General features: G+C 41.1%; 1 long non-coding RNA gene across 1 annotated transcript; it reads right to left on the minus strand.

The window, feature by feature from the left end:
- Positions 1-421: 421 nt before the first annotated feature.
- Positions 422-1534, minus strand: LOC137174848 (uncharacterized). Its single transcript, XR_010925491.1, has 2 exons — positions 1474-1534; positions 422-1400 (listed from the first exon to the last, which is right to left on the minus strand). It is a non-coding gene; the product is annotated as an uncharacterized lncRNA (long non-coding RNA).
- Between the last annotated feature and the right edge of the window lie 11571 nt (positions 1535-13105).

Consider the following 13105-nt stretch of genomic DNA (forward strand, 5'->3'; position numbering starts at 1 on the left):
AAAGATCAAGCAAACACCAAGTTACTTAAATGATAAATTAAATAACACAAATAATGACTTCATTTAAAATTAGGGAACTCCCGGCTGTCGTTATACAACAGCTGGCCCGCCAAAATCCAAAGTATTAAACACAGCAAACAGCTGCACAACTTCCAGCCTCACTAGAGGACATTAATTAGATCAGAGTGGATGTGTTGGACAATCTAACAATGAATTAACATTTAATCACAATTGTTGGATATGGAAATATACACAAGGAATGACTATATACAGGTGAAAACATTTCTGTGATATGTGTGACCTGCCCAACTGGAGGGTAAGGCACTGCTAATCCCACCTTAACCTGGGCTTCCCCCAAGACCACCTACTCTATACAGGTCAACACACAGATAAGTGTAAAGAAATGAAACAGAGACGTGGCTTCGAGAACAATTGTATCAAATTCATTTATTTAAATTTATTTAAAAAGATCAGTTTAAAAAAACAGTAATGTTGTAATACAACCAGAGACCAATTTATTGATATAATAAAGATAATATCTGCCAAGTAGGTATTTAAGAGTTGAAAATACCTCAAACACCCTCACGATCATGCTGTTTCTGAGCAAATAATAATATATATATATATTCAAATTACTCCTAAATCTAAAGAAAAAAACAAAAACATATGATTAACAAGCCAGGCTGACTGGTACGAGATAGCCTCTTCCTCCCACGACTACATCACCATGTGTTTGCACAGCACTGCCACCACTGCAAGCACACACACACACACACACAGCAAACTAACACCCCTAGGTGCCGTGTAATACTTGTCTGCATGCAGGTGCACAACAAACCATACGGCTAGAGCCCCCACACAGTACAGCCCGGATACCTAAAGCTAAAATAAAGGAGCGCAGAGACAGCATTAATACACCTAACGAGGTCCTTCAGGCGCAGTGGACTCGTCTCACAACACAAATCAACCAATACTACAATCAGTCAAAAATATGCTGAACCAAAAGAGGCAAAAGCAACACTACATACAACTAAACAAAAGAAAGAAAAAAATAAAAAGAACAAAAACTATAGGCAAAACAGTAGCAAACTATCCTAAAAGAAAAGAAAAAGGAAAATTAAAAAAAACAAAAAAAAAAACAATCCCAAATATCCAACCGTGGCCTTCAATATGATATGCTTAATTATTTCATCCTACCTCTACTATAATAACCCCGGCCAATTATGGCACAGCTCAAATGCTCCTCCGCTCTGGACCCCTAAATCACAAAGAACTCATCATTTTTGATACGACTCAATACAACACTACACAGGAAACAACAACTATTAGTGCCTACCTCTACAGGTGAAATCTACTGTCTCCCACGGATCTGGATGTTCAAAAGCTGGGGTTGCCTGCACCTGGTATTTACAATTGTTGCCATTAATACCATGAAGAAAACCTGGCAGGTTGACTTTCAACTACTATACATACCTCGAACAGGAAGACCAAACTCCCTGTCTGCCAGCTGACCACCGTGTAGGAGGACTATAGCACTCTGCTGTACGCTACGGGAAAACATGTCTGTGTGTGTGTGTGTATTCAATGAGTATTTAAAATGTGATTTGATTGCGCTGTCGGCGTTTCCCTTGTATGGAAAGTGACATACTAACATAAAGAGGAAGTGACATAGGTGGCCGTGACCAGCCAGGTAAAAGTGGCACAATTACATGTGTATCTGCTTGTTATTTTCTTTTAATAAACAGGCAAAATACAAAGTGTAAATCAAATAAGAGGCAAAGATTTGGAGAGGCAGCAATAAAAGCAATGCCATAAAGACAATAATAACGCAAGAGTACTATGTTTTTATTACAGTGGTGACTTATGACCTCTCATATCAGCGTCATCACAGTTGAATGGGTACGCTTCATTCACATCAGATCACAGCAGGGGGCGACGGAGTGTTTTCTATAAAGAAATGGACAAGGCTCTCCGCCCGCCCACCCTACAGGTGTACGCTGGTGAGATGAGGGAACACATCCGATCTGCTCCCTGCTGAACTACTTTACAGCAAACATACGGTGAGTAATAATCTGAATGTATTTAAGCGGTAATGTTACCCTGCAGTTCTTCCAAAATTCCAGATTATTGCTCAGGAGGTCGTACATACTCATGTATGTAATAATAGAATAGGTACCTGGTAGTTAAACAATGACTACAGTGTAATTTGTAAATTCCTAAATTTTTACCCCCTTATTCCATAACGTTACATCTTGTTCCCCTGTACATACATATATGTATTGGTACGTACTGTACTGGTACACCGTTAGTACAAAAGATTACATCGTAACTACAGAGTAATTACACTGTACGTTGCGGGCTGTATTGTAAAGCGTTACCAAAATAAAATGTAATCTTTGTTGGCTATATGTCCACTAACAGGGCCTCACACAGCTTAATTAAAACATACTATAGTTATTTAACAAACTTACTCTTCCTACTAGCTATCATACATTGTAACTACTCGCATTAATTCTTTGCTTATCAAAGTAATCCTTCATACATATCACATTCCTACTGAGTCATGTAGAGTTTAAAGGCAATTTAATAGATATCACAATAAAAAAAACATACATCATACATCAGCTTCAACGTCACTGAAAGTTGTCCACTGGATGGCACTGTGGTTCTATTACTATGTAACAATTTGACAGGCATTACTTTGTGACCAATAATATATAGATTACAAGATGATTTTATACTTAAGAAACATTGAATCAAACTTCTGGTTTTAAGGAACACAGAAATTCAACTAAGGCTTAACTGAATTTACGACAGGTCTGGACTATCTTTATTGGAAGTCTTACCAGGGTGAAAGCATCAGGGGAGGAATGTGGGTGTGTGTGTATGTATGAGATTAGAAGGTGAAAAGAGAACATAAAATGTAGGTAGAGTTGTCCAAACTCATCAAACAAATTGATGAGGTTTCACTATGATAAACAGTCTCTCTGCATTTGTCCAAGGAAAGGGTCCTTTAATCCGGCATCCTCTGAATCTTGGGTTGATAAAGCATGTAGCAGCATTAGTGTCATAAATTCCACTTGGGATTGTCCCACACAATTTAGAGAGAGTTTGGGGTGAGGAGATGGTTCTGTGAGGAGTCAGAACGGACACTTTAATGTGAAGGAAGGGTTCTCAGTTTACCTGAGGGCATTTCCAGACAAAGTTGAATATACATCCATGTCTTTTGAGGTTAGAGGTTATTGTTGATTGAGCTCAGACCTTCTTTGGGCTATTTTTGCAGGAAAAACAAAGATCAACTGGTTCTCCTACAATTCTGACAGGTTTGAGGCTAGAGTAGGCAAGTGTTGAAAATGTTTGTAAAAATAATCTTTTATGCTCATTTTCTAAAACTATTTTCTACTATTATTTTCTGTATTGTACAACATTATGTGCATATTTGTCTGTAACTTTCGTGGTAGCTCAGCTCTGTGAGGCACATTTACATCGTACATTCCTGGAATGAAATGTATGATATAAATAAAGTTTTGTTTGCTTGCTTGATAATATCAAATTCAAATCCATGTAAATGTGGAGCATGCAAACTAAGTGTGTGTCTGTGTTTGTTTGTTTTGCAGGAATGGGAGCAGAAGAACAGCACATAAACCTCTCAAACCCTCACATCAGTCTCATGTTATTTCCTCTTTTTTTCTTTTTAAGAAATTGTGTTTATATTTATTTAAACTGTTCATACAGTCTGAGAGTGTGTTGAGGACACAAGCATAGCATTCACATGAACCAGAACAAGTTGCCTGTTTTAGTAAACTGTAAGTACCACAACATACAGAAATAGCAACCTTTTGAAACTTTTATACTATGGAGCACGTTTAGTGCACAAACTTTCTTCTTCAAGCAACCACCAGTCTCTTTGTTTATTTTTAACTCAAAATCTGATTCAGTTTGGGTTCAAAAAGGTCAAAACCAAGTATTTATTTGTAAATGTTTGAAGGAAATACTAGCTTCCCTTTGTTTATTTATGTTGATATATTTAAAGTGTTTTTGTAGAATTTGTTTGGCTCCACACGATCATATTTTCTACATCATGACTGGTTGTCATTCATGTGTGTCAGCATCAGCAGACAAAGTGCATCTTTAAGGGTCACAGTAATCACACAGCAGCTGAACAACAATGCAGCTCCTCTCAAAGAGCTATTTATTTCAAGAAGCAGAATTATTCTCAGCATCATCATGAGTTCATATTTTATGTCTGTGATGTGGGAGGAATTTGAAGGTATATTGGTGGGTAATGGTGAATCCCCTGTTTTATTTCCTGTTTCCTTGCTGAATGAATACAATCCTGTATTTGTATTGTGGAGAACCTCCGGACACTGACCTCTGGTAGCTGTTTCAGGACAGCAGCTGACATTTGGTAGGCCCCTTCATCCTGGTTTACTGTCAACTGGCTCTGAAACCAGAGCCCCTCATCTTCATCAGGGCCTTTTTTAGTTGTGTCCATTACCTGAACTGCCAGTTTTTAATATGGAAAACCATATTTTCTCACTTGTCTCTAGTGTTGTGTAGCCATGCAGATACTTTTGGTTGTATTTGTCCAGGTATTGAGATTTCTGCACCAACACAATGAGACTGAATAGAATATTGTTTATGGCACTAACAGCATAATCAATAATTACAAATTCATACGCAACATGTCTTTCAAGAAACCTGTTTTCTTAAGTACTATTTTTGCAGTAGAAAGTTGTTCCAAACCAAAAGTACCTGCATGGCTACCACCTGCACCTGCTTACTGAGAAAAAATGAGCCTGATTCCAGGCTAGAGATGTGCTGCCCACATGTCTCATCAATGTCATATTTTTATATTTTTATGGTGCTTTTTTGATTTAGGCTTTATGCTCCACTGTAGTCAGCATGTTAGCATGAAGACAAGGAGTAGAGGATTTATATCTGCAAGTATTTAGTTCATGTTGTTTCTCTGTCAGCTTGGTGTGGCTTATAACTGAGCAAGATGTCTGATGTCAGTAAATGTGAACCTGCTGTACATAGCTTGGCTTTGTAGGTGGGGGTGGGGGGTTGTGGGGGGAATACAGACTCATGCATCAGTGTTTGTTTTGGCACCTTATTCATTTTCTACTCTGTTTTATATCTCAGACAGTCTCTGCCTTGGTGACAGACATGCTTGTACATAAATGAATAAACCTGACAAACAGCTCACTGCTGACTGTGATGAAATGCAACATTTCTATTTTTCTGAGCGTTTTAAGGTCGTCTCCATGTTAAAGGATGTGGTTCAAGTTAAGAAAAAGCTCAAGTTGAGGTTGTACTTAAAGGGCTCGTAAAAAAGGAAGTTTGAACGTTCACTTTTCCATGACAGCTGGGCAAACTCCATCTGCTGTACAGAGAACTACTCTCCTGAGACTGAAAGTGTGATCACTGTTATTAGTTTTTGGAGCTGTTCCTCAACAAGCTGCCCTAAACTCATCATGAGGAAGAAACATGTCACACAGTGCAGCCGTGTGGCTCATTAACGAGTTTATAATAGTTTTTGGACAACGGAGGTCTATGGAACTGAGAAATAAGATACTTTGGATACAAACACAATACTTGTAAGTAGGATGAGTTCATTGCTGTTCAAAGACATTACTGTTAGCGGCTGGGTCAGTAAAATCAGTCCTTGGGAAACTTCCACTCCCAACATAAAGCTCTGCAAATGAATATCAACTGTAACAATGAGGAAATGAAACAGCATGTCCGACAACTCCTTCAGGCTCTGCAGGAGGGAGGAGACAGACAGAAACTCAGGCTTTGAAGAAAAGCTGCCAGTGAGCAGGTTAGTTCACAGAGTGAGTTACCACAGTGACTGACCCTCGGTTAAAGTCATCTCATGTGTTTTCACTAAACCCACGATCTGGAACAGACCCCAAGCTAAAGAGAAGCCCCCTTACTGATGGGTGTAGTCAAAAGTATGCTCTGTTGCACCTGTAACCACACCCAACAGCAATGTCATGATGTACTTACCACAGCCCAAAGTACACTTCTCTACATCACAGCAGCAAGGTGAGAAGTTTAACCACTGAAGGTCAGCAAAAAGATTTTCAGTTGCTGTTAAATTGCTAATTTAATAATGTGGGAGCTCACATACAGTATATATATGCCCAATATGTATGAACATGCCACAACCTGAGGGACAGTGAATGACCTACACACACACACACACACACGCACACACACACACACACACACACAAATACATGCATAAGATATACTATATATAATTAATATATATCAATCTTAATGTTGGAGAAGTACCACTCCATTCTTCAGAGACATGCTGTACCCTCTGGTTTGCATCTTTGTGGAGAAGGATTCATACTGCAGCAGGATAATGACCCCAAACACACCTCAAAGCTTTGCAAGAACTACTTGAAGACCAAAGAAGACCAAGGAGTCCTGACTGTCATGGACTTGGAGGGAGATTTTGCTGCTGAATTATCTGAATATAACTTTTTCAACGCTGTGAGCACCAAAAAATAAAGAAACAAAAAATTCCATTCACCTCTAATGTATAGAAGACAGAAATCTCAGAAAAACAGAAAGACAAATACAACTGTTGGGACTACATGTGGACCACAGTTTACCACATGTTTCAAGACTCCAAGAAACCTGAGCCCTGGGGGTTCGCACCCAAAGTGTGAAGCTCCACCCATGGATCCAGGTTATCAAAACTAGAGATTCCCCTCTTATCTCTCTCTTTTTTCTCCTTCAGCTGCAGGAGCAGCTGCCTCTTTTTTTCTCCACAAGCTGCAGCAGGAGCAGCTCCTTGCTCTCTTTCACACCATCTCTGCTCTCTTGTGTGGCCTGCTCACAGCAGACACACACAGTCTTCTTTACGGCAGAAGACGCGAGAGCCTGCCTAAGACTCAGAAACTAAGTTTCCTTGTGCCAGCAGCTAACACACAAGTCTGCTGGCCAGTTTAACAAGTACAGGAGCCGCGAAATGGAGTTAGCTTGCCGCTAACTCTACACCAAGGAGTGACCTGGGCCCTCTGCACGACTGGAGTGCTGTCTGCCCAGCAACGCCTGCATCTTTCAGCTTCAGAGCCAAAGCCTTCTCAGCCTGACTCACCCACGGATTCACTGGCTACAAAGCAGGACACCACAAAGCATCTCTTCCTCATGGACTGGTAACAACTGGGCATAGCCTAGCAACACAGTGAAGCATAGTACGGCTAAGCAAGAATGTTTAACTCAAACAATGTACTGTACGTGTATTGATTTGGTTAAGGTTATACATTGAACTGTTGTTGTGATGTCCTTGTTGCCTATAGTCAAGTTACTGCATAGCCACACTGCTAGGTTAATGTTAGCATGCTTAACACATGTTACATCCAGTAACTAGGCCTTGCATGCAACTAACCTCGTTTTAACCTGGCACCTTTAGCATACACCAATTGGCCTTGAATAGAGAACCACACAGTTAAGAGGTTAAAACCTAGTTTGACAAACTTTGGTTCAGGCAGCACATGTGGTTCAAGACACCACATGGTCTGGCCTTTTATCTCTGTAGTTCCCTTTATCAGCCAAAGTGTCGGCATGCCATGTGCTCAGTCACCAGGTGACTACAGCCATCTTGCTATTGTCTTCCCTACACACACACACACACACACACACACACACACACACACACACACACACACACACACACACACACACACACTCACACATTCACACTTGTATATAGGTACACTTAGCTAGATTAGTATTGTGTGTTGCTTTTACCCTTTTGTTAAATAAATGCTTTTGGATATACCTGTTGTCTGTTTTAATGTTGCACAAGAATGAGTTTTGCCAACCTCTGCTCTGTAAAGAACTCCAAATCCTTCAACCTTTACTAGCTATTGATATGGTGATTTTGTTTATAGTTATTAAATTAATTATTAATCAAAGTCCCAAATTCATAGATTAGTACACTTTGAGACTGAATTGGCTATCTTTTTCCCTGAGTCCAGGGTGGTGCCCCGTTATTATTAATTATTATTAATAATTTTATTGATTTTAATAATTAACGATTATCTTTGATAATCGTTAATTATTGCTGATAGCCAAACTTGTAGCCACGGCCCAACAAAATGACGCCCCGCGTGAGGCAGAGTATTGTTGGCAATTATTCATAATTGTGCAATATTAATTTCAGCATAATTTTGGCCAGTGCCAAAATTCTGGAATCTAAAACCTTTAGACTATCCAAAAGTCTTTATATTTAACATGACCAGTCTGCCACAGGAGAAGATATCTAGCTGTACTTACAAACAAGTGAAGTGTTGGGAGAATTGATTTTTTCAAATCAATTTTAGCTAAAGCAATTGGTAATCAAATCTTGAGTTGTTGATAACTACCACTTTAAGCCCTCGTAGTGTTAAACTAAGAGATTGCTGTTGCCGCTAGCCACTCAGGTTGAACCTACTCTGTAGGAAGTGTAAGAATTTTGGTTCAGCATTCGAATAGTACACATTCAATGCCATCCAGTCAAGCTGTCAGAATTAGTTGTTAATTCAAGTGCTCCCCTTGTTAATTAAACCACAGTGTGCCACCGGCCCTGTGACACATAGAGAGCTTGTACCTGGCTGTTACTGCCATGCATTCCAGCCTGAGTAAGAAATAGAGCCCGTGAGATAGAGCCACAGTGTGCTACCAGCCCTGTGAAACTTAGAAGTTATCCTCTAGCTGTTACTGCCATGCATTCCAGCCTGAGTCAACTTTAAGAAACAATCCTCTAGCTGTTAGTGCGCTGCATCTCAGTTAGTGCATGTTGAAATCTGTTGTGCCCACTAGAGCCACTAGACGGTGTCATAGCTACCCCTCCTCCACAGGAAGCTACTCCCCATAGTGTAAGCCACAAAATTGTTTGGTTAGGCTAGTGTACTGCCCAAACTACACTACAAAGTGTCTGCCACGCAACACCATAGCCAACCACATTGTTTTGTTGTACTAGTCAACTGTTAATCTAATCCTCCGTTCCGGATACAACAATGGAGAACCCCTGTGTAGAACAGTTTATTTCTTCCCTAGCACAGAGCCTAGAACCTGGCTACCCAGAATTCATCAGCAGGTTGAATTTCAGTGAGTGCAGGAAAGAGATAGACTCACTACTCAAGGACAGGAATGATGCACAGACCTCATCCAAAGATCCATTGTTATGCTTGCTTCTGAACTTCCACAGGCAAACCAGCCTTGCCTGTCAGAGCAGAGCAGCCCTAGAAAAGGAGGTAGATTTCCTTAGAGCGCAAAATGCTTGCCTCCTCCATGAGGTTCAGACAGCCAATAAGAAAGCCATGCGCTATTTAGAAGACCTATACTCAGCAGAGTTAAATCTCTGCTCACACAAGGAGGAATTGTTAAGGCTTAGGTCAGAATGTCCTGCCCCACTACAGTCATTCAGCCAATGTGATTCCGGTTATTCCGATTCACACTCCTCCCATAATGAAAGGTTAACTCCCTCTCCACTCAGAAGATTGGAACAATTCCCAACTGACCCTAAGTTCTTGGGAATGAAGTCAGCTTCTCAACCGCCACTGAGAGACAGAGCTAACAGCTACCTGAGTTCCCATCTCTCTGAAACAGACACTGAAGAGACATGTAGTTTATCCTCTAGAAGATATTCTGCCCAGTGTTTTTCTCAGCCACCGATACATGACACATTCTTCCGTGCTCATCCTTCCGAAGGGGGGACTAGAACATCCCAGAACTGTTCAGCCTCTCCTCAGCACTATCAGGAAAGTGATAACAGTTGTTCAGCCCCTGCCCTTCAACAAGAGAGAATTGTAGCACGTGATGCACATGTCCATAATAGTGCTAGTTTAGTCTTGTCTTCACCAGAAATGATTTCACAGTGTCCCCGCCTTAAAGTGCTTGAGCTCATAGCTAAGGACATTGATCATTTTGACCCAGACAGCTGTAATCACCACATTGAAGATTACTTTAGAGAACTAGAATACAATCTAGTTGACCTGCCCCATGCAACCCAAAGTGAGAAAGTTAAACTTGTGTGGAAAACCAGCTCTAAAGCTGTACAAAAGTTTATACAATCACAACCTTCCAGAGTCAGAAATGACTACCAAGAGCTCCGTCAAGCACTAGTAGAAGAATTCTCTTTTACTGCTGACGAGACCACATCAATGGTTGCAGCCCTCCAAGTTAAACATTCCCGTCGTGAGCATCCCAGGGATTATTACCAACGTTTGAGGCATGCATACTTCCAGGGCAAGAATGCACCAGGCTTAGAAGAAAACCCCACCTTCAAGTCCATATTCTTGCAGAACCTTCATCCATGCGTACGCACTCACGTTGTACTTATGACGCACCAAGGTAACCCTTCACTGCGTGAGATAAGAAAGATGACACAGGTGGCTTGGGAAACTGCTGTCACTTCCAAAGCAGGAGGGAAAACAATTGAGCCTGCCAGCTCAAACACTGAAGCGTCATACAGGTCTGCTGCCTCAAAAGATCACCCTCAGAACAGTCCAAAAGGGGGTGACAAAGGGCAGCATAGGGACACTGAGCGTAAGCGCCATGTCCACCAACTGCGTCGAGATAGGCATTCACACAGTAGAAGCTTTAGAAGGCCATACGCAGAGATTCTGGCCCAGAAGTGTGACCAGACAATGGACAGATCAGATGATGACCACAGCATCTCTGACCACAGTTCAGTACATGGTCACCATCTATCAGACAGTGACAGTGCCTCTGAATGTCTCTCTCCCCCTGGCTACACGGAGCGTTACAGCCCTGAGCCACAAGTTAGAAACTTAAGGCACAAAAGCTCTAGAGTTCGCTTCTCACAATTCTAGACAGCAACACAGTCCACCCCTGTACTGACAGTAAGACAGATACCAGTGCCTTACCTTTCCTGCAGTTACATAGGTAAACTTGGGTTCGTTAGCAACAGTAGCAACCTCAGTTATTCTAAACTCAGTAATAGCCAGACAGCCTGCTATTAGTTGAGGAAAGCCTAAATTCTGATTCAGCTCAGACACCACTGTCCTACTTTGCAAGTACAATTGGATCAACTCCTTGGTAGTATTTTGTCAATAGGATCACTTTGCAAAACACTAGCTTAGGACACTTGATTAGGTACTTTCAGAAGTAGTCATACACATGTCCTCACCTTAACAAAGTTACACCACTAACATTCCTGTTCTCACTAACCCAAAGAGTAATGAGAAACCCAGGTTATGTTATTTAGGACTATGCCTTTGTTGTTGTCTATCATGCTTTTGTTTTGTAATTCTGACTGTTCTTGCTTAGCCAAGATAGATAGTGTTAACCACTGCCCAGATGTTACAAACTTGAATGAACTGACAAATGAACTCTTGAACTCAACTGTGGACCATACAGTACATGTATGTTTGTGCTCCCAGGATCACACATCAGGTGCAATCCTAGGACCAAAGGGGGGATGTTGGGACTACATGTGGACCACAGTTTACCACATGTTTCAAGACTCCAAGAAACCTGAGCCCTGGGGGTTCGCACCCAAAGTGTGAAGCTCCACCCATGGATCCAGGTTATCAAAACTAGAGATTCCCCTCTTATCTCTCTCTTTTTTCTCCTTCAGCTGCAGGAGCAGCTGCCTCTTTTTTTCTCCACAAGCTGCAGCAGGAGCAGCTCCTTGCTCTCTTTCACACCATCTCTGCTCTCTTGTGTGGCCTGCTCACAGCAGACACACACAGTCTTCTTTACGGCAGAAGACGCGAGAGCCTGCCTAAGACTCAGAAACTAAGTTTCCTTGTGCCAGCAGCTAACACACAAGTCTGCTGGCCAGTTTAACAAGTACAGGAGCCGCGAAATGGAGTTAGCTTGCCGCTAACTCTACACCAAGGAGTGACCTGGGCCCTCTGCACGACTGGAGTGCTGTCTGCCCAGCAACGCCTGCATCTTTCAGCTTCAGAGCCAAAGCCTTCTCAGCCTGACTCACCCACGGATTCACTGGCTACAAAGCAGGACACCACAAAGCATCTCTTCCTTCATGGACTGGTAACAACTGGGCATAGCCTAGCAACACAGTGAAGCATAGTACGGCTAAGCAAGAATGTTTAACTCAAACAATGTACTGTACGTGTATTGATTTGGTTAAGGTTATACATTGAACTGTTGTTGTGATGTCCTTGTTGCCTATAGTCAAGTTACTGCATAGCCACACTGCTAGGTTAATGTTAGCATGCTTAACACATGTTACATCCAGTAACTAGGCCTTGCATGCAACTAACCTCGTTTTAACCTGGCACCTTTAGCATACACCAATTGGCCTTGAATAGAGAACCACACAGTTAAGAGGTTAAAACCTAGTTTGACAAACTTTGGTTCAGGCAGCACATGTGGTTCAAGACACCACATGGTCTGGCCTTTTATCTCTGTAGTTCCCTTTATCAGCCAAAGTGTCGGCATGCCATGTGCTCAGTCACCAGGTGACTACAGCCATCTTGCTATTGTCTTCCCTACACACACACACACACACACACACACACACACACACACACACACACACACACACACACACTCACACATTCACACTTGTATATAGGTACACTTAGCTAGATTAGTATTGTGTGTTGCTTTTACCCTTTTGTTAAATAAATGCTTTTGGATATACCTGTTGTCTGTTTTAATGTTGCACAAGAATGAGTTTTGCCAACCTCTGCTCTGTAAAGAACTCCAAATCCTTCAACCTTTACTAGCTATTGATATGGTGATTTTGTTTATAGTTATTAAATTAATTATTAATCAAAGTCCCAAATTCATAGATTAGTACACTTTGAGACTGAATTGGCTATCTTTTTCCCTGAGTCCAGGGTGGTGCCCCGTTATTATTAATTATTATTAATAATTTTATTGATTTTAATAATTAACGATTATCTTTGATAATCGTTAATTATTGCTGATAGCCAAACTTGTAGCCACGGCCCAACACAACTGAAACTCTGCACACTAGATATGACTGGAGCTAAGTGAGAAATAAAATATATATATTTTGTAGTTGGGTAAAAAAATAAAATATTCTGTGAGTACATGACAATGTTTTGGAGACAAACATTTACATACGTCATACTTTTTG

The sequence above is a fragment of the Thunnus thynnus genome, chromosome 22 (genome assembly GCF_963924715.1).
Source record: "Thunnus thynnus chromosome 22, fThuThy2.1, whole genome shotgun sequence".
NCBI classification, from domain to species: domain Eukaryota; kingdom Metazoa; phylum Chordata; class Actinopteri; order Scombriformes; family Scombridae; genus Thunnus; species Thunnus thynnus.